The following is a 21696-nucleotide window of genomic DNA, read 5'->3' on the forward strand; positions in this document are numbered from 1 at the left end:
CCAGCCTCTCCTGTGTCATTGCGGAGCGCAGATGTGTTTTTATTAACTTCAGCATCACTGACCACCAAGTTCAATGAATGAGAACTGCATGGGACAAAAAAAACTTGAGGGTTTAACTTTCAGATCTATGTCTGCACTTCTCTGTTCTTTCCTCTCATGTTGGCACCATTGTCATAGCCCTGACCTCTCATGTCAGCTATCGCAATTCCTGTATCTTACAGCTTTTTAAGAAGCACATTAGTCATACCAGCTTCTGTAGTTTCATCAGTGTCAATAAATTGTAGAAAATGCTGACAGTCACCATTGCAGGGACATTTTCACTAGGTTCTATTGTTACAAAACTCACCATTAAAGTCATTTGTTCCGTATGGCTGATGTCAGGAGTGCAGTCCAGATTAACAGAGTAATATCTTGTTGACTTCAGATCTGCTACAATCTACTGTTAGACTTTTGTTGCCAGTAACTAAATGATCTCATATTGAATTGTTTTTCCAAGGCAGTGGGTGGTGACTCTTCTTAGATGCTCCTGGAGTACAGCATCAAACTCAGCCATCAGCTCTGCAATTTTAAGGAAGTTTCCATTGTTTGGCACATATAGCTGATCTGAAGTTCCACACAGTGCTAGGTTTTGGGTAGCAAGCATTCTCACAATGGCAATGAGCCTTTTCAGAACAGTAAAGAGACTCTGTTTCAATCTTCTCTTGATGCTGATCATCTGTGGTGGCCTTTAACCTTACTCTCATCTCAAGCTCTTTCCACCTATAGAATGCTATCTGGTGATTTGCGGCCTCCTCATGGCATGCCAGATTTCTACCCAAATTTTTCCAGTCCTTTCTTTCTGTAGAACCCAATGTGACTGGAACATTAGACTGGAAGAGTCTGAAACAAAAACAGTTTTTGAGTACATAAGCCATGGCCTCTCCACTTTGTCACCATTAGGGATTTCACACCAGTAATGTGTTGGATGGAAACTTCTATTTTCATTATCTTTGGGAAACATGAAGTTTTTCACTTGCTGTGGCCCAGGCAGTACAAGAAAGTCCCTCAGGCTACTGCTCAAGTGGGTCCACAGTCCTGGATCATCTAGACTTAAGGATCTAAACTCAGCAGCAGCTGTTTCTTGTGCCTCCGCCACACTCTTCTCTGATCTACACTTTTCTTTAGGCATGTGCATAGTTACATCCATTTGAGATGGAGATATGGATGCTGCAGTAGCTGCCAGGTCACCTGCACTCTAACTGGAGGATCAGGCATCTCCTCACCACTCACATCCTCACTGGCCGGAAGGCTCACTGTGAACATTTGTGTCTGTGTATCTCAGGAGAGCTCCTTCCTGCTTAGATAGAAAAGCTCCCTTTGCTTTCTTTCTTTTTCTGAGTGCTGCCCCAGAGGGGCGTTTTCTTCTTTCACTCATGGCTGCTGTTCTGTGCCAGCTATAGTGGCTCTCAACACTCAGTTGAAGGGGACAAATAAGCAGGCTGGCAGCAGGGCCTGAGTGAGGGAAGATATCAGCGTCTTAAGGGCCTAACTGGCTCCTACTACTTCAGTTGACTGCCCGTTCTCCTCAAGTGGGTTCAGGGAAGCAGCAGGAAACAGGAAGCTCCCTGAGAAGCTGGTGTTAATCAGTCCAGGCTCCTGTGGGTGCTGGAGAGGTACATAAGAGACTCCTCCTCCTCTCTCTCCCTGCAGCTCCTGTTGCTTTCTGTTATTCCCTCTCACTTTTTCTCCTGCCTGCCTGTTATGTCTCTTGTGCCCTCCTTCCTTCAGCACAGCACTCCACCATCTCTGGGCATCTAGAGCAGAGAGAATACATATGCACCAGCAGCAGACACAATTTTCTACACTCTGGGTCCTAGTGGCGCCCTCCTACAGTCTGACACCTGAGATGTTCGCCCCATCGTAAGGGCAGCTCTGTTTTCTAGGCAGCACTATAGAGGAACAGTTGCCTAAAATAGCGTTGGGGGGCTCTATACAGTAGTATAACATGGGAGTGGGGTTATTCTGCAAGATGGTGGGAAAAGTATAGGTGCATTTTTATAGCCTTAAATCTATGGGGGAGTATCATAACCTTAGTCCCACATTTGGACCTTAGCGTCCAAAATATGGGGGTTAGCATGAAAACCTCCAAGCTTAGTTACCAGCTTGGACCTGGTACCTGCTGCCACCACCCAATAAATTAGAGTGTTTTGGGGCACTCTGGTCCCCCTGAAAAACCTTCCCTGGGACCCCAAGACCCAAATCCCTTGAGTCTCACAACAAAGGGAAATAATCCTTTTTTCCTTCCCCCTCCAGGTGCTCCTGGAGAGATACACAGACACAAGCTCTGTGAAACTACACAGAGAGACTCCCCCTCTCTGTTCCCAATCCTGGAAACAAAAAGTACTTTCCTATTCCCCCAGAGGGAATGCAAAATCAGGCTAGCAATGCAACACACAGATCTCCCCTTGATTTCTTACTCCCACCAATTCCCTGGTGAGTACAGACTCAATTTCCCTGAAGTAAAGAAAAACTCCAACAGGTCTTAAAAGAAAGCTTTATATAAAAAGAAAGAAAAATACATACAAATGTTCTCTCTGTATTAAGATGATACAATACAGGGTCGATTGCTTAAAAGAATATTGAATAAACAGCCTTATTCAAAAGGAATACAAATCAAAGCACTGCAGCACTTATATTCATGCAAATATCAAAGAAAAGAAACCATATAACTTACTAGCTGATCTCTTTGTCCTTACACTTAGAAACAGAAGACTAGAAAGTAGAAACTACTTCTCCAAAGCTCAGAGAAAGCAGGCAGACAAAGACTCAGACACACAATTCCCTCCACCCAAAGTTGAAAAAATCCGGTTTCCTGATTGGTCCTCTGGTCAGGTGCTTCAGGTGAAAGAGACATTAACCCTTAGCTATCTGTTTATGACATGCCCCCCAAATTGCAGACAGTGGGGAAGCTCACTGGCGGCGATTTCCTTCTAGAACATTAAAATAAACATATTAATACAACACATACACCTTTACATATACTCCTAAGTATATAACTAACAGACTTTTACATTTTAAGAACACTTTTTAACTACTGAATTCTGGGAAACTCTCACGGGAGAGTGCATCAGCTACTTTGTTAGAAGCTCCTGTGATGTGTTGAATTTTAAAATCAAAATCTTGGAGAGCTAAACTTCAACGAAGAAGTTTCTTGTTGTTCCCCTTGGCAGTATGAAGCCACTTTAGTGCAGCATGGTCAGTTTGTAGTTGGAACCGCCGTCCCCAAACATATGGGCGTAGCTTTTTCAGGGCGTACACAATGGCATAGCATTCCTTTTCACCGACTGACCAGTGACTTTCCCTCTCAGACAGTTTTTTGCTGAGAAACACGACAGGATGGAAGTTGTGATCTGTTGCTTCCTGCATGAGAACTGCTCCTATACCACGCTCAGATGCATCCGTGGTTACTAGGAATGGCTTGTCAAAGTCCGGGGCCCTGAGCACAGGGTCAGACATGAGCGTTGCCTTAAGTTGGGTAAAGGCCTTTTGACACTCATCAGTTCACTTAACTGCATTTGGCTGGGTCTTTTTGGTCAGGTCGGTCAGTGGGGCAGCGATTTGGCTGTAGTGTGGTACAAATCGCCTGTAGTATCCGGCCAAGCCTAAGAAGGATTGGACCTGCTTCTTGGACCGTGGGACAGGCCACTTTTGGATAGCATCCACCTTGGCCTGTAGGGGGTTTATGGTTCCTCGACCCACCTGGTGCCCCAGGTAAGTCACTCTGTTTTGGCCTATTGACACTTTTTGGCCTTAACAGTTAGTCCCTGCCTGCCTGATGCGCTTAAAGACCTTTTCCAGGTGTAGTAGGTGTTCGGGCCAGGAGTCTGAAAAAATGGCCACATCATCAAGGTAGGCAACTGCAAATTCTCCCAGTTCAGCTAGTAGACCATCTACCAGCCTCTGGAAGGTGGCGGGTGCATTTCGAAGGCCGAAAGGAAGGACATTGAATTCATACACCCCCGCATGGGTGACGAATGCTGACCTCTCCTTGGCAGGTTCATCTAGCGGTACTTGCCAGTACCCCTTGGTTAAGTCTATTGTAGAGATGAACTGGGCACGTTCCAACTTTTTTAATAGCTCATCGGTACGTGGCATTGGATAGTTGTCCGGACGAGTTACAGCATTTAGCTTACGGTAGTTCACGCAAAAGCGTATTTCCCCATCTGGTTTGGGTACCAGAACCACTGGAGATGCCCATGCACTGGTAGATGGGCGGATTATACCCATCTGTAGCATGTTCTGGATCTCCCGTTCTATAGCAGCTTGGGCATGAGGAGACACTCGGTAGGGTGGGGTTCTGATTGGGTGAGCATTACCTGTATCAATGGAGTGGTATGCCCGTTCAGTCCGTCCTGGGGTGGCTGAGAACAATGGGGCGAAGCTAGTGCACAGCTCCTTGATTTGTTGCCGCTGCAGACGTTTCAGGGTGGTTGAGAGGTTCACCTCTTCCACGCCACCGTCTTTTTTTCCGTCGTAGTAGACACCGTCAGGCCACTCAGCATCATGTCCCTGGACTGTAAACTGACAAACCTGAAAATCTCTGGAATACAAAGGCTTGAGAGAATTAACATGGTACACTTTAGGCTTTAGTGAGGAATTGGGAAATGCTATGAGGTAGTTTACAGCTCCCAGGCGCTCTTGGACCTTGAATGGCCCTTGCCATGATGCTTCCATATTATGGGCCTGTTGCGCCTTCAAGACCATAACCTGGTCTCCTACCTTGAAGGAACGTTCTCTGGCATGTCTGTCATACCAGGCCTTTTGCTCTTCTTGAGCATCCTGTAGGTTTTCTCTAGCAAGGGCTAAAGAGTGTCGGAGGGTGCTTTGTAGGTTGCTTACAAAGTCCAGAATGTTAGTTCCTGGAGAAGGCGTAAACCCCTCCCATTGCTGCTTCACCAAACTGTAATGGCCCCTTAACCTCGTGACCATACACAAGTTCAAATGGTGAAAACCCTAAACTGGGATGTGGTACAGTCCTGTAGGCAAACAGCAACTGCTGCAACACTAGGTCCCAATTATTGGAGAATTGGTTGATGAATTTTCGTATCATGGCCCCCAAAGTTTCATTGAACCTTTTCACCAGGCCATTGGTTTGATGGTGGTACGGGGTGGCAACCAAGTGATTCACCCCATGAGTTTCCCACAGTTTTTCCATGGTCCCTGCCAGGAAATTAGTCCCTGAATCTGTAAGGATGTCAGAGGGCCAACCTACCCTGGCAAAGATGTCTGTTAAGGCCAGGCACACAGTGTTAGCCCGGGTGTTGCCTAGAGCTACTGCTTCCGGCCATCGGGTAGCAAAGTCCACTAAAGTCAGTACGTACTGCTTTCCTCTGGGCGTCTTTTTTGGGAAAGGGCCCAGAATATCCACAGCTACTCGCTGAAATGGGACCTCAATTATGGGGAGTGGCTGGAGAGGGGCCTTGACCTGGTCTTGAGGCTTTCCCACTCTTTGGCATACCTCACAAGACCGGACATACCTGGCAACGTCCTTGCCCATCCCCTCCCAGTGGAAGGACTTCCCCAACCGGTCCTTGGTTCTGTTCACCCCAGCATGGCCACTGGGATGATCATGGGCTAAGCTTAAGAGCTTCTCCCGGTACTTAGTTGGAACCACCAACTGTTTTTGCGGCTGCCATTCTTCCCAGTGTCCACCAGAAAGATTTCCTTGTATAAAAGTCCTTGGTCTATAACAAACCGGGATCGATTAGAAGAGCTGAGAGGCGGTGGGGTGCTCCGTGCCGCCGCCCAAGCTTTCTGAAGGCTGTCATCTGCTTCCTGCTCAGTCTGGAACTGTTCCCTTGAAGCTGGGGTCACCAGTTCTTCCTCAGACTGTGGACTTGGGCTTGGTCCCTCTGGAAGCGATGTAGGTGATGGGGTTGTTTCCGTTGCTGGTGAACCGCTCTCCGCTGGTGCACCTGAGGGTATTTCAGGCTCTGGCTGAGCCTTTTGGGTATGGCTGTCTGTTGCTTCTGCCAGTTTTGGCTCGCTGGCGCCCTCTGGCGTTGAGTTTGAAGATGGGGTTGCAATGGCTGGTGCTGGTTGCTGTTCCAGTTCCGGGCCTGGGACTGGAGGTGCTGTGGCTGTTTCAGTGGTTGGCATGGAATCCGGGTCCACTACCTCTGTCTGGGTCTCTGGTAACACAGACGGGGCCTCTGTGGACGGCTCAGGAACAGGAATGGGTCTGGAAGCTTGCCTGGTTTGGCTACGTGTAACCATTCCCACTCTCTTGGCCCGCCTCACCTGGTTGGCCAAGTCTTCCCCCAGTAGCATGGGGATAGGATAATTGTCATAGACTGCAAAAGTCCACATTCCTGACCAGCCTTTGTACTGGACAGGCAGTTGAGCTGTAGGCAAGTCTACAGCTTGTGACATGAAGGGGTAAATTGTAACTTTGGCCTTTGGGTTGATGAATTTGGGGTCAACGAAGGATTGGTGGATAGCTGACACTTGTGCCCCCGTGTCTCTCCACGCAGTAACCTTCTTTCCGCCCACTCTCAAATTTTCCCTTCGCTCCAAGGGTATTTGAGAGGCATCCGGGCCTGGGGATCTCTGGTGTGATGGTGGTGTAATGAATTGCACTCGCATGGTGTTCTTGGGACAGTTGGCCTTGATATGTCCCAGTTCATTACACTTAAAGCATCTTCCATCTGATGGGTCACTGGGCCGAGGTGAGTTACTGGAGACTGGTGAGGTTGAAGGGTAGGGTATCTGTGGCTTTACTTGGGTGGTATGTGGGGTCTTTGGCTGTCCTCGGTTGTAGGGTTTATGGTCTGTGTGCCCCCTGGGGTAATCGTTCCCCTTGACAGTAGCTTTCTTGCTTTCTGCCAGTTCCATCCATTTGGCTCCAATTTCCCCCGCCTCAGCGATATCTTTGGGATTTCCATCTTGTATGTACCATGTGATGTCTTCAGGAACACCATCCAAGAACTGCTCCATTTGTATGAGGAGGTGCAGTTCTTCCAAGGTTTGAATGTTGTTTCCTGTTATCCAGGCCTCATAGTTTTTTGCAATGTAGTAGGCGTGTTTGGGAAATGACACCTCTGCTTTCCACTTTTGGGTTCTGAAACGCCGACGGGCATGATCTGGGGTTATCCCCATTCTGTATCTGGCCTTGGTTTGAAAAAGTTTATAGTCATTCATTTGCTGCTTAGGCATTTCAGCGGCCACCTCTGCTAAAGGTCCACTGAGCTGTGACCTCAATTCTACCATGTACTGGTCTTCGGGGATGTTGTACCCAAGACAGGCTCTTTCAAAATTTTCCAAGAAGGCCTCGGTGTCATCACCTGCCTTGTAGGTGGGAAATTTCCTGTGCTGTGGAGCAATAATTGGCGCCGGGTTGTTAGGGTTGGCTGGCACATGCAGCCCAGCTTTTGCCAAGTCCAGTTCATGTTTCTCTGTTTTTCCTTCTCTTCATTCTCTTTTTGTTGTTTTTTCCATTTCTTTTTGTTGTTTTTCCATTTCTCGGCGGTGGGCCAACTCTTCTTCTGCTTGTTCCTTCGGTAGGCCACCTCTTCTTCTTCTAGTTTTCTTTTGTGTGCTGCCTCTTGGGCTGCCTGTTCTCTTTGGAAGGCTGCCAGTTTGATGCTTTCTTCCTTTTCTTTCATCTCCATCTCTTTTTGTTTTATTTCCAGTTGTCGCCTGTGTTCAGCTTCTTTGAGTTGCTCTTCGGCCTCAATTTTTGCCTTAGAAGTCATGATTCCTGTTTTCTTGTGTTGGGGTGCCCTCCGGTGTTTATCTTCTGAACTGCAGGCTCTCTGTTGCCTCCTGAAGTCTGCCTAGCAACAGTGCCTTTAGCTAATTTTCAATGTTAAGTAAACCTGAAAAACCACTTTATTTGCATTCATATAGTGCTGGAACTTGCCTCCTAATGGGAGGGCTATTGCATGACAAAAGACCCTTAACAGTCTGGTAATGGCTTCTTGCTTAACATGCAAGCCACAAACTGCCAGAGAGAGCAGAAAAAAAAATTCTCTCTGGTTCCCTTTTAAAACCAACTGTTTCTCTCTCTGCTAAAAAGCCCTTAGCAGAGAAGAGAAAAATATAATATTCCTACTGGCTTCTGGATTCTGTCTATATCCCACCTGCTGCACACCATATCATAACCTTAGTCCCAGATTTGGACCTTAGCGTCCAAAATATGGGGGTTAGCATGAAAACCTCCAAGCTTAGTTACCAGCTTGGACCTGGTACCTGCTGCCACCACCCAAAAAATTAGAGTGTTTTGGGGCACTCTGGTCCCCCTGAAAAACCTTCCCTGGGACCCCAAGACCCAAATCCCTTGAGTCTCACAACAAAGGGAAATAATCCTTTTTTCCTTCCCCCCTCCAGGTGCTCCTGGAGAGATACACAGACACAAGCTCTGTGAAACTACACAGAGAGACTCCCCCTCTCTGTTCCCAATCCTGGAAACAAAAAGTACTTTCCTATTCCCCCAGAGGGAATGCAAAATCAGGCTAGCAATCCAACACACAGATCTCCCCTTGATTTCTTTCTCCCACCAATTTCCTGGTGAGTACAGACTCAATTTCCCTGAAGTAAAGAAAAACTCCAACAGGTCTTAAAGAAAGCTTTATATAAAAAGAAAGAAAAATACATACAAATGTTCTCTCTGTATTAAGATGATACAATACAGGGTCGATTGCTTAAAAGAATATTGAATAAACAGCCTTATTCAAAAGGAATACAAATCAAAGCACTGCAGCACTTATATTCATGCAAATATCAAAGAAAAGAAACCATATAACTTACTAGCTGATCTCTTTGTCCCTACACTTAGAAACAGAAGACTAGAAAGTAGAAACTACTTCTCCAAAGCTCAGAGAAAGCAGGCAGACAAAGACTCAGACACACAATTCCCACCACCCAAAGTTGAAAAAATCCGGTTTCCTGATTGGTCCTCTGGTCAGGTGCTTCAGGTGAAAGAGACATTAACCCTTAGCTATCTGTTTATGACAGGGAGGGCGGCCGCTACAGTATTGAAATGCTCCTTCAGAAGCAGCCCGGGGCCTTCTGGTTGGGAGCTCGTCTCCAGCAGCAGTAATTAGGCTGATTGAAGGAACAGCTTGTTATTGTCCAAGTCTGTAGGCAAAATGCACAGATCAAAGCCAACGGCTAGATAACAATCTTAATTGCAGACTGTTTAGGGGTGGTCCGGGCAAGCCAAGGAGGATTCCTTCCCTTGTGCTGCCCCAGCACTCTGCTATCTGGAACTCTCCCTTCCTCCGAGCCAATGAGTCAGTTCGCTTCATCATCACACCTTAAAGCTTTCCTGAGCCTACTGCTGGCCAATTCCCGCTTCCCTTCCCCGGCCCTGCTTACCCCATCCGGCCCTCGCTGCAATTACTGGGGAGATCACCATCTTGGCTGCATTTCCATTTCAGCCTTTTCATTTCACTGCATCGGAGCCCTTGGCCGACCTTCCCGGGAGAACAGCGCAGAGCCACCAGTCTTTGCCCTTTCGCCCCGGCCAACAGGTGCTGGATAAAATGTCATTTCCCTGTTTAATTCACAAGATCAGGTTTGAGACATGAACAACAGTCACCTGGAATCAGTGATGGCATTAGCCTCACAAGGACTTGGCTGTGCAATGGCAGGAATTGGATTGAAACAGGAACCCACAGAATCCCTGTCAGGAATGGGGGCCTGCAGCTGGGCCCCAGGAGCCACTAGCCAACTGTGATTGAAACTCCTAATCGACCAGATGGTCTGATTGGCAGTGCCAGGACTGCTCTTAAGCCCAGCAGTAGCATAATGCCAGCAGACCCCGGGTTGTCGGCAGGTGGGATCAAACCTGGGACCTCTGGAGCTTAGTGCATGAGCCTCTATTGCATGAGCTAAAAGCCAATTGGCTGTTAGCAAAGGCTGTAGAGCAGATGCATTAATCTCTCTCTAAGTGGTCTCAGTGCCACTCAATGGGACAGAACACCACACCCAGAGAGTGTGTGGGTTACATTAGCACTTAGTTGGCAACTGCTCAGTGCAGACCCTGGCAGTTGCTATCAATCCTGTGCCTGCCTTGCTCCTGCTCTGCTCTGGACTGCTCCAGCCCTGGGACTCTGCTGACTTGCTGACTCCAGCACTGAACCCTGGTTCCTAACTTACCATTGCTGCTCTAATCACTAGGCCTTGGTCCATGACAGGTTGAGCAGCCCACACAAAAAAGGAGGAGGTATAGAAGGGGCATCAGCACAGGTCCGTTACTGAAAGGATCCCCCGAAGCCGAGTGTCTCTGTCAGAGATAGTGTGCACCACCTCACAAGGCATATTTTGTACAAAGATTATTACCATCGCATGTAGGGTGTGACTAGAGGGCTGCTTTGGGTCACACATGCTCAGTAGGGCATCTCCAAGGGTGGAGGGCCAATTCCACTCCCAAATTTAAAAAAAAGGGGGTGCCAATCTGTTCTGCCAGTTCAGCCAGCCCCAAAGAGAGAGAGCTGTATCGGAAGGGTGCTGAAGATCTCTACCCTGAGGGCTGATGTTCGCAGGTCTGCTTTGGCTACCTGCAGTGAGCAGATAACTGCCAGGAGAAGGATCCCAGCCTATTCAAAGAACAGGGTGCTTGCTGCTTGGTCAGCTCAGGAGAGTGTGAGGACATAGATGCCAAATAAGCAGTGCATGATTTCAGTGCATAGGATTAGTGGCCCGTGTATCTCTCAATACTGAAGAAATCTGTATTTTAGATACTGTTATTTTTCTTTGTCCGGTCTGTGCTGTATTGCTGTAATGCTAAGAGCATGTTTTGATTTATGAGGCGTCTTAGTTAACCCACAGATTGTCATTTTATCAACAGAAGAATTTTTTTGTTTAATCTGAGAAGCTTTACTACACTGTGGTGTCTTTTCTCCAAATCAGAGCAACTCAGGGTACTGGCATCCGCACCTGTCCCAATTTGCACATTCGTGGTTTTCTCCACAGGTGGGAGTTCCGCTGTCAGAACAGACTGAACCTTCTCACTATCCCTGCAGTACAATGGAATTATTACGGGTACGGGTGTAATCGAAGTTTGGTGGGTTACACTGAGGCCAGGCCCTTGTCTCCTGCTCTTTAACGGAGCACTGACTCTGCTCTCCCAGGAGCCCCTCTCTGCCTTAACACAGGTTGCTCTTACAGGCCCAGCTCACTAGGTGACATCTACCCTGTCTTTCCATCCAGACTCCAAGGAAGACTGGAGAACTGAGCAGGATTATGACATCACAGGTATCAAGAAGACTGAACAGCTGTAACATAAGAACAGCCACACTAAGTCAGACCAAAGGTCCATCTAGCCCAGTATCTGGTCTTCCGACAGTGGCCAATGGCAGGTGCCCCAGAGGGAATGAACAGAACAGGGAATCATCAAGTGATCCATCCCCTCTCGCCCATTCCCAGTTTCTGGCAAATGGAACCTAAGGACACTCAGAGCATGGTGTGGCAGCCCTGCCCATCTTGGCTAATAGCCATTGATGGACCTATCTTTCATGAAATTATGTAGTTCTTTTTTGAACCCTCTTATAGTCTTGGCCTTCCCAACATCCTCTGGCAAAGAGTTCCCTGGGTTGACTGTGCATTGTGTGAAGAAATACTGCCTTTGGTTCTTTTCGACCTGCTGCTTATTCATTTCATGTGGTGACCGCTACTTCTTCTGTTCTGAGAAGGAGTAAATAACACTTCCTTATTTACTTTTTCCACACCAATCAAGATTTTATAGACCTCTATCATATCCCCTGTAGTTGTCTTTTCTAAGATGAAAAGTCCCAGTCTTATTAATCTCTCCTCCTATGCAAGCTGTTCCACACCCCTAATCATTTTTATTGCCCTTTTCTGAACCTTTTCCAATTCCAAGATATCTTTTTTGAGATGGCGAGACTACATCTGCATGCAGTATTCCTACCCTTTATTTTCTGTGGTTCAGCCAGTTACTGATCCATGAGAGGACCCTTCCTCTTATCCCATGACAGCTTACTTTGCTTAAGAGCCTTTGCTGAGGGACCTTGTCAAAGGCTTTCTGAAAATCCCAGTGTGTCAGTGCACTGCAAGGCCTTCAATGGCTATTAAACTTTCCCATGGGGACATCGGAGACACGGTCCAGTGAACTTGTGTTCAGGCCTAACAAGATCTCAGATGCAACCTGCTGTGAGAAACTCGTTTTAACAAGGATGCCCCTGTGCCAGCACAGGCCACAGGTCAAAATGTATAACTTCAATAACAATGGTATTGGAAGAGCCCAAAATAACCACTACAGGAATGTATTGACTATGACCCCTTACTTCAAATGCACTGTGGCCTAGTAGATAGAGCACTAGATGGAACTCAGAAGACTTAAGTGCTAGTCCTGACTCTGCTACTGTCTTTCTGGGTGACTTTGGGCAAGTCACTGGTCTTCTCTGTGCCTCACTTTCCCATCTCGAAAAGGGGGCTAAAGCTACAGACCTCCTTTGTAAAGTGCTTTGAAATCTACTGATTGAACCTATTAGATAAGAGGTAGGGCTCTTTATTATCTTATGATATAGGGTGCTTTTCTTAAAGCGCCCACTGCTAGAGTCAAGGGATTTATTTGAGAATCTCTGCTTTTTATTTTATTTTATTTGTTAGCCAGTTTTAAGCCCTCGTAGTTGCAAAGAGAAGCTGGGGAACGTGAATTGAGTGCACCCTAGTGGCTCAGGCACCAGAAGGCAAATGAAGAGTTCCCCAGATGAATGTTTTTTGAAGATCCCATTATTTTGAAGCCAATCTCATGATTTTGGTGGGGCCCACCTCAAGCTTTTGGAATGCGTGGGCTGGCGATACCGTGAACGTTTTTGTGCACTCGTAGCACTAGATAATCACTTCGGGGCTGCTTCTCACTTCAGGCTGGGAAATTCTGTCTCAGTCACAGGTGTTTTATGAGTTCCCACAAGTAGGGAAAAAATGTCCCTTGCCTAGGGGCTTGAGAGTCATAGAGCTCGGAAAAGACCCAGGGTTTTCCTGGGAAACCTGATGCCCTCTCTCCTGCCTTATTCTGAGCTCAGCAGCTCAGCCTCCTTGGGTGGTTACTCCAGCCTATCTCCTGATGTAAGTACAGCATTGACAGCTCACAGGCTAGAGGGAGATTGCAGGAGGGCAGCCCTATTGTGACCTAGAGACGACATCAGCGCCTGCCTGATGCCAGAGCAGCAACCTGCCCTCAGGTGTAGCCTGGGTACTTGTTGCTGCTTTGAGCGTATCTGTGATTCTTAATGCCTGAGCCTGACGAAATGAGTTCACTCCTCCTCTATCTCATCTCTGCCTCCTGCCTAACGATCCTGCTGCTCTTTCTTGTGTATTATGCTGTGATAAGGCTCACCAGATCTGAGGTAAGTGAGACTCCTAGAGAGATGGAAAGGCTGGATTGATGCCAGTTGAATGCAGGAACCAAACATAAGTATTTTTAAATCAGCAGGCTCTGATCATCTCCACCCAAGAGTCCTCAAAGAGCTGGCTCAGGAGGTTATTGGCCCACGGACATTAATTTTTTAACAAATTTAGGATTCTTGAGGGAATTCCAGAAGGCTGGAAGTGTGCTAATGTTTTGTCAATATTCAAAAAAGTACAGGAGGTTGACCCAGCTTCTTATAGGCCAGTTAGCCTGAAACAATGGACAAACTGATATGGGATTCAATCAATAAAGAATTAAAGGACGGGAATATATTCAAAGCAGGTTAACAATGTTTTATGTCAGACATAGATGTGGCAAACTTAGACTTTTGCCAGGTGTTGTTTTTCATAGATTCCAAGGCACGATGGGCCCATTGTGATCTTCTAGTCTGACCCTCCTGTCTAGCACAGGCCAAAAAACTTCCCCACAATCATGCCTAGTGCGTACCTTTAATTAAAATGTCCAATCTTGATTTTAAAAATTGCCAGTGATGGAGAATCAATCCACCACGACCTTGATAACTTGTTCCAATGGTTAATTCCTCTCACTGCTAAAAGTGGACGCCTTCTGTCCAGTCTGAATGTGTCTAGTTTCAACTTCCAGCCACTGGACCATGTGAGACCTTTCTCTGCTAGACTGAAGAGCCCATTTGTAATTATTTGTTCCCCATGTAGGTATTTATAGACTTTTCCTCAAACCACCCTTAACCTCTTTAAGCGACATAGACTTTAGAAGCTCAGTCAATCACTTCAAGGCATGTTTTCTAATCCTTTACTCATTCTTATGGCTCTTCTCTGAACCCTCTGTAATTTATCAACATCCTTCCTGAATGTTAGACACCAGAACTGGACACAGGATTCCAGCAGTGGTTGCACCAGTGCCAAATACAGAGGTAAAATAACCTCACTCCTCCCAATTTGAGATTCTCCTGTTTATGCATACAAGTACCGCAGGACATTTGGATTAAAAATTAGCACTGTACAATATCATTGGAGCACTGGTTAAATGGATTAAGAACAGGCTAATGGCTAGCTGACAGATCTCAAAAAGTAATTGTCAATGGGTTCATCAAATGTGGGCATTTCTAATGGGGCTCTGCAGGGATCAGTACTAGGACTGATGCTATTAAATATTTTTTCAATGACTTGGAAGTAAATACAAAATTGCTGCTGATAAAAATGTGCTGATGACACTAAGATTGGCAGAATGCTAAATAACGATGAGGACAGGGCAGTCATACAGAGAGTTCTGGAGAGTTTGTTTGGCAAATGGGGCCCATTCAAACAAAATGCATTTTCACACAGCCCAACACAGAGTTATACATCTGGGAACAAGGAGGGCATATTCAACTTTGGATTTAACAATCTTTAGTTTTGTATCATCTGCAAATCTGGCCACTTCACTGTTTCCCCCCTTTTCTAGATCATTTATGAATATGTTGAACAACTCTGGTCCCAGTACAGATCCTTGGGGGACCTTGCTATTTATCTCTCTTCATTAACTCACCATTAATTCCTACCTTTTGTTTCCTATCTTTAAACCAGTTACTGGCCCATGTGAAGACCTTCCCTCTTATCCCATGACAACTTACTTTGCTTAAGAACCTTTCATGAGGGATCTTGTTAAAGGCTTTCTGAAAGTTCAGGTACACTATATCCACTGGATCACCCTTGTCCACATGCTTCTTCACCCCTGTGACATTACGCCCCATATTCTTCATAGAAATATTGTTCTGTGAATATGGCATAACTAAGCTATGTTTTATGCAAGATTGGTCAGGTGAGATATCATTGGAAAGGTTATGATTTACTGAATGGGATTATCCTATTTGTATGGATGTATCATTTTTGTATCTGAAGTTAGGAATATGGGCTCTGTATCAATTACAAAAGTGCTTGCACCAGGGAAATGCCCCCAAACAGTAGGCACTCAGCCTGGATGGGCCATTAGGAAGGACAATAGGACTTTGAAGATACTAATCTTCCTCCTTCCTGAGAAGTTTTCTGGGATGCTGCTTTGACATTACAGGGTCATGTGATCATGTCACCTCATAGAATCATAGAATCCATAGAATATCAAGGTTGGAAGGTACCTCAGGAGGTATCTAGTCCAAGCCCCTGCTCAAAGCAGGACTAATTCCCAACGAAATCATCCCAGCCAGGGCTTTGTCAAGCCTGCCCTTAAAAACCTCTAAGGAAGGAGATTCCACCAGCTCCCTAGGTAACCCATTCCAGTGCTTCACCACCCTCCTAATGAAAAAGTTTTTCCTAATATTCAACCTAAACCTTCCCCACTGCAACTTGAGACCATTACTCCTTGTTCTGTCATCTGCTACCACTCAGAACAGTTTAGATCCATCTTCTTTGGAACCCCCTTTCAGATAGTTGAAAGCAGCTATTAAATCACCCCTCATTCTTCTCTTCTGCAGACTAAACAATCCCAGTTCCCTCAGATGGACATCATTTTGGACTGGTGGTAATTTTCCACTAGGAGGGAGTGGGGGGTCAAACTGGGAGACAAAGGATTCCTGTCATAGCCAAAACCTATTTAAGACTTGGAAGTGAGTTAATCTAGGTTCTTCTCCACCACCTCCCTGCTCAAAAAGAAAGATGGCTGAAAACATCTGGAGAAATAAAGGAACTAAACTGTGGGGGAGGAGGGCAGGGGCTGAGCCCAGGCGAGAAAGATCTGCCTGTGAAAGGAATACCTGGATATTTAAGCTGCAAGCAGTGCAGTTTACCTTCAAGAAACTTTGCAGCTCCCAGGCAAGTGGACTGAACTCATGCCAAACTGTTGTTGTTGTTTTTTGGTGTAAAACAGCTGCTGTTAAAGGATGACATAGGGGTTATATCAGCACTTGTTTGGAAGGATTTGCATAAGCCATTCATGGCTTCTTCACTCAGGAGTAGCATAGCCATCCCAAATGCATGCAGATAAAACCCTGATATCATGCATTCCCTAAATATGTATATAGGAAACATTCTTGTCCAGATGTCAGATTTCTCCCCCAAGATCTGAATTTCGTGCATGGTATCTGGGGTTAGTTGCATACCCTGCAATCCTAAAACCTGCAGAGTGTTATCATCTATGCAGGAGATAGAGCTTTGCAGGCTCTCTCCTTCAATGCTTATAAACTCTGCAGGCTCCTGGTATCAGCAATCCCTGTTTCTCCAATCCCTGGTTTATTCTGGTGATGCCTGTTAGGGGTTGTGCTTTGTGCCTTATATTGGCTGCATCACAGGAAAGCACAATGCCTACCCAGGATGCCTCAGCGTGCATTACTCTCCCAGAAGGGAAAACTTCCCTCTGGCCCCACATGGCAATCACCTCTGGCTCATTTTTCTCTCAAGTGTATTGAGGAGTTCTCTTCTAACCCTCCTGCTTTCTCTGTGTGTGGCAGGCTTCTCCGAGGAAGAGGAGGCACAGAAAGAAAAAGAAGAAACCGAAAGGTAAGCAGCCCCTGACCCCACAGCTGCAGTGCCAGACTCAGACCCCATGCAAAGCAGAGAAATAGGGTCTATTCCCCCTTCTTGCTGCCTCCCCTCTTCCTGCGAAGGCACTGTCATGCCCAGAGTCGCGCAGAGGCACTGGCTGGGGCTCCGTTCACAGGCTGCCTCTGAAACCTGGGGCAATAGGGTGCTAGGAAGCAGAGGGTGCCCAAGCAGCTCAATGTCTCCTTTATGTGTCACTTCTGGCAGCTTTTGGACGCTGTGAGGAAGAGTTGGAGGAAGCTTGTGCATCCCTAGAGACATGGTAAGCAATGCCCCCCTGTCGTAACTTTCCTACTTAAATCTGAACCTTAGAGTTCAGAACATGAGAAGTTAGCATGAAACCTCCAAACTTAATTACCAGCTTGGATCTGATATCGCTGCCACCAGCCAAAAAATTCCAGTGTCTGGCTCACTCTGGTCTCCCCAAAACCTTCCCTGGGGAACCCCAAGGCTCAGATACTCCGAGTTTCTCCACAAAGGGAAGTAATCCACTTCCCTTCCCACTCTTTACCTCCTCCCAGATTTTCCCGCCATGGGTACTCTAGGAGATTCCCTGCTTTAAGTCCTTGAAACACAAGTACCGAGAGATCAAATCTCTCCCCCCTCTCACCCAGAGGGTATGCAAAGTCAGGCTAGTAAATCTAACAAAAAGAGATTTCCCCCTCCCTTCGTCCCTTAGCCTTAACCAGTGAAAAAACTCAAACAGGTCTTAAAAAGAAAGCTTTATATAAAAAGAAAGAAAAGGACATAAAAATAGTCTCTGTATCAAGCTGACAATATACAGGGTCAATTGCTTAAAAGAAAAAATGAATAAACAGCCTTATCCAAAAAGAATACAGTTTAAAACATTCCAGCAACTACACACATGTAAATACAAAAAAACAATACAAACCTATTGTCTTACTATCCTTGTACTTACAACTTGGAAACAGAAGATCAGAAAGCCTGGAGATATAGAGATCACTCTCAGAGCCGAGAGGGTCACCGAACCAAGACAAAGAACAAAGAACACACACCCAAAACTTCCCTCCCTTGACATTTGAAACATCTTGTTTTCTGATTGGTCCTCTGGTCAGGTGTTTGAGGTCACTGTTCGTTAACCCTTTTATAGGTGAAAGAGACATTAACCCTTAGCTATCTGTTTATGACACCCCCTCCATAAATCTGCAGAGGGTCAGTCCCCTCCTTTAGCGTCATGCAATTCATCCCCACCCAGGGGCAGTAGCCCGAGTAATCCCTCCTCTGCCCCGACTATGTACCATGCAAACAACTCTTCTCCTTTAGACTCATGCAATTCATTCCCACCCAGCAGAAACTACCATCTCTAAACCACCCCCACGCCTCATACAGTGGGTCATTCCCTTTCTCAAGCATCATAGGGCTCATTTAACCTGGGGCAGTGGGGCGGGGAGTAGATTGCGTCGACTGGACTGCACCATCCTCCCCTCCCAAGAGAGGGCGAAAATGTTTTCTGGGAGCAGCCCCGTGCAGGTGAGGTGGAGAGGTCAGGAGGAAGGCTGGCCTTTCTGGTATGGTGAGTAGAGTGAAAGGGATCCAGCAGCACTTGACCCCTCCTCCAGTCCCCCAGCATAGGTTCCCAGTAGGATTTGAACCCTGGACCTTCAGCTCTGCAGCATAAAGCACCCCTTAGAGCTAAAGAGGTAGCTGCATTAGTTGGTAGCTATAGTAGGATGTTATCCTATATGTTGATTAGCTTCTGTGGAAGAGACATGACACACATGCTGCCAGCAGAATACACGCTCACCTCCTCAGCACTAGACAGGGCTGACCTAACAATCCAGCTAACCCAAAACCAGAACATCGAAGGCCCAGGTATTGAAGGGGAGGAGGCTGCCTCAGTGGAGAATGGGACAGGGAGCCTTTCAGTGCTGCCCCTCTGGGTAAAAGAGGGCCTGAGGGCAGGGCCTGCACTCAGCTATCTGCTCTCTCTGTTCCACAGCTGCCCTGTCCACCTGGAGAAACTCCCCTTGGCTCAGAGCCTCAGGCTCGTTGAGAAGAGGCTACAGTATGTGGCCAGACACCTGGATGAAGTTCTGATACCGTAAGGCAACTGAGTGGGGGGCACCAGACTGGGGGTAGGTGGGAGGGGATAGTAAATGTAGAGAGGAGGGAGCAGGGAAAACCAAACACTCCAGGATCCTAAAATAACAGGAGAGATACCAATGAAAGTGAGGTGAGGGATTATCAAAAATTAAATGCAGAGACTACAAGTTGGGGTTGTGAGTAGGATCAAATCCTTCTATACGGCAATGTCTGCCAGCAGGCAACTGTCTAGAACCTGCCCATGCTGTGTTTGAAAGAAACAGCAAATGACACACTGTGAGTGGGTGTCCACCCCACATAGGACTGGAAGGAGCTAAGGTGGCCAGGCAGGCCTATTAACTCCACAGGATGTACCTGGAGGAAGAGCCAGGGAAAAGGGAATTGATTCCAAGCAGGCTCAGCTGGGCAGTAATAGGTGGGGCCTATAATGCCAGCAACAGACAGGGGCTGCCACTGGGAAAGGGCAGCCCCTCCCTGGGAAGAGGGTGGAGTGTTTGGAGCTGGTGCACCCAGAGCAAGGAGGGGAACCAGGAGTAGTAGGAAGCAGTCTAGGCTGGGAGAGGAAAGCCCAGAACTGCTGGGTTGAGGGTCCTTGGCCTGGAGCCTGGTGTGAAGTGTAGGCCCGGGTTTCCCTACCAGCCACCGAGGGCATGGCATGGACAGGCGGGGCAGTGAACAGAAAGAATGTCTGGGTCACTGTGGGAGTGACAGGCACTTGAAGGGCTGTACCCTGGAATAGGGGGAAACGCTGAGTGGCCTAGCCAGGGGACTGAGTCAAGAAGAGGACACTGAAGTTCCGGATTGAGAGAGAGAGGATGTGACCACATGTGACAATTGGAAGGGGTATTGACCTTGAGAGCTAATCCCCAGAGTAGGCACAAGACAAGCAGTGAGTGGGACACCCCGTGATACACCCCAAACATGAGTCATCAGCTGGGTTCAAATCCAGGACTTTCAGGACCATAGCACAGACCTCCACCACAGGAGAAACTCCATTAACTGGGAGCAATAGTAGGTTGTTAGCCTCTAGTGTATCAGCCATTAGAAGAGGACAGTTTTCCAGTGGGTTAGAATGTAAGAACATAAGAACAGCCAGACTGGGTCACATCAAAAGTTCATCTAGCCCAGTATCCTGTCTTCCAAAACTGGCCAATGCCGGTGCAGCAGAGGGAATGACCAGAACAGGGAATCATCAAATGATCCGTCCCCTGTCGCCCATTCCCAGCTTCAGACAAACAGAGACTAGGGACAGCATCCCTGCCCATCCAAGCTAATAGTCATTGATTACTTTATCTAGTTCTTTTTATAGTTTATAGTCTTGGCCTTCACAACCTCCTACGGCAAGGGTTACGCACACATGCTCACATCTTCCTCACCCAGAGCAATTGTTGTTAGCTAATCTTTCTATTAAAATAGCACTAGGTCCCCAATCATGCTCAAGGCCCCATTGTGCTAGGTGCTGCACGTGCGTGTGACGAAGGGGTTATCGTTATAGATAAAATGAGTGCCAGCTCCCCCTCTCAGTCCTTTGTTAGCCAGTTGATGTTCTTGTGTCAGGATGTGGTGTGCAATGCATGCCTAGGCACTGCCCTATTGCACTACTGTTGGAAGGCTGTGCCCAAGTCCTGCCTTTGCTCAGCAGGGCCATGTCCCATCTGTCCCTGTCTGCTCTCTCCCACAGGCCGAGTGTGTTGACATCTGCGATGAGCCAGTTCTCCTATTCCTCTATGGAATCCACCACCTCTTCCCTCTGGAGTTCCAGTTCTTTTTCCCTGAGAGAAGCTGCCGTGATTCAGTCAGAGCCCCTCCGTCACACAGGGGAGATCATGCCTGTAGCAGGCTGGGAAGGATCCACTTATCCCATCCAAGCCCAGCCTCTCCCCAGGCCTCCTGCCCATAGCAGACGAGACCGGCGAGAGCAGACCATGGGTCTGGACCAGATGTCAACCCATGACTCAGACTTCAACATCCACCAGAAGGATCTGCAGAGGCAACTGCGTGCTCCACAAACCCCCATCCCGGGGGAGCCATTGCTGAGTGAGTGGGACACCAAGCAGCAATTGGAATTAGACACAGATCGGCCCAAATGTGCATTTCCAGCAAAGGTCCCGGAGCCCCTCAGATCCAACACCAGCCCTCAGCATGCACAGGAGACACAGGAGCCATGTGTCTGCCCCTCGGGATCCCTGCCCCAAAAGGCCCACAGGATCATGGCATCCCCTGATGCCATCCTGGCCAGGCTTGTGCCCACGGCAGGGGTCAAGCTGCAGGATCAGGTGGCTCAGAAATGCTCGGAGATCCAAATGAAGATGGTGAGAGAGTCGCACAGAGATGCTCCCCTCCGGAGAGAGACTGCCCTGCCTGGGCCACTCCGCCCCCCTAGGGAGCCAGACAAGCACAGGACAGTGGCATTCCCAGCGATGGGACAACAGCCTGCCCACCCCATCGAACTCCACATAAGGCGTCAGCATCTCGTCATGGAGAGGGGGCTGCTCACCCTGGACCCAGACACCCTGGCAAAGCTGCCTCACGCCGTCCCAGCCAGAGGAGCCCATGTGGAGTTCAATGAGATGGAGACCGATTTCCTGCAGACGGGGAGGCGAAGCACAAGCTCCTTTTCTTCCACACGTCCTCCAACACCAGTGGAGGATACCACCATGGAGACGGACAGGAATGATGGCGCAGCAGGAAACGAGACTAACCCAGAGTGCTGCACTCTGCCAGCAA

This window comes from Gopherus flavomarginatus, chromosome 2, assembly GCF_025201925.1.
Source record: "Gopherus flavomarginatus isolate rGopFla2 chromosome 2, rGopFla2.mat.asm, whole genome shotgun sequence".
Taxonomy (NCBI): Eukaryota; Metazoa; Chordata; order Testudines; family Testudinidae; genus Gopherus; species Gopherus flavomarginatus.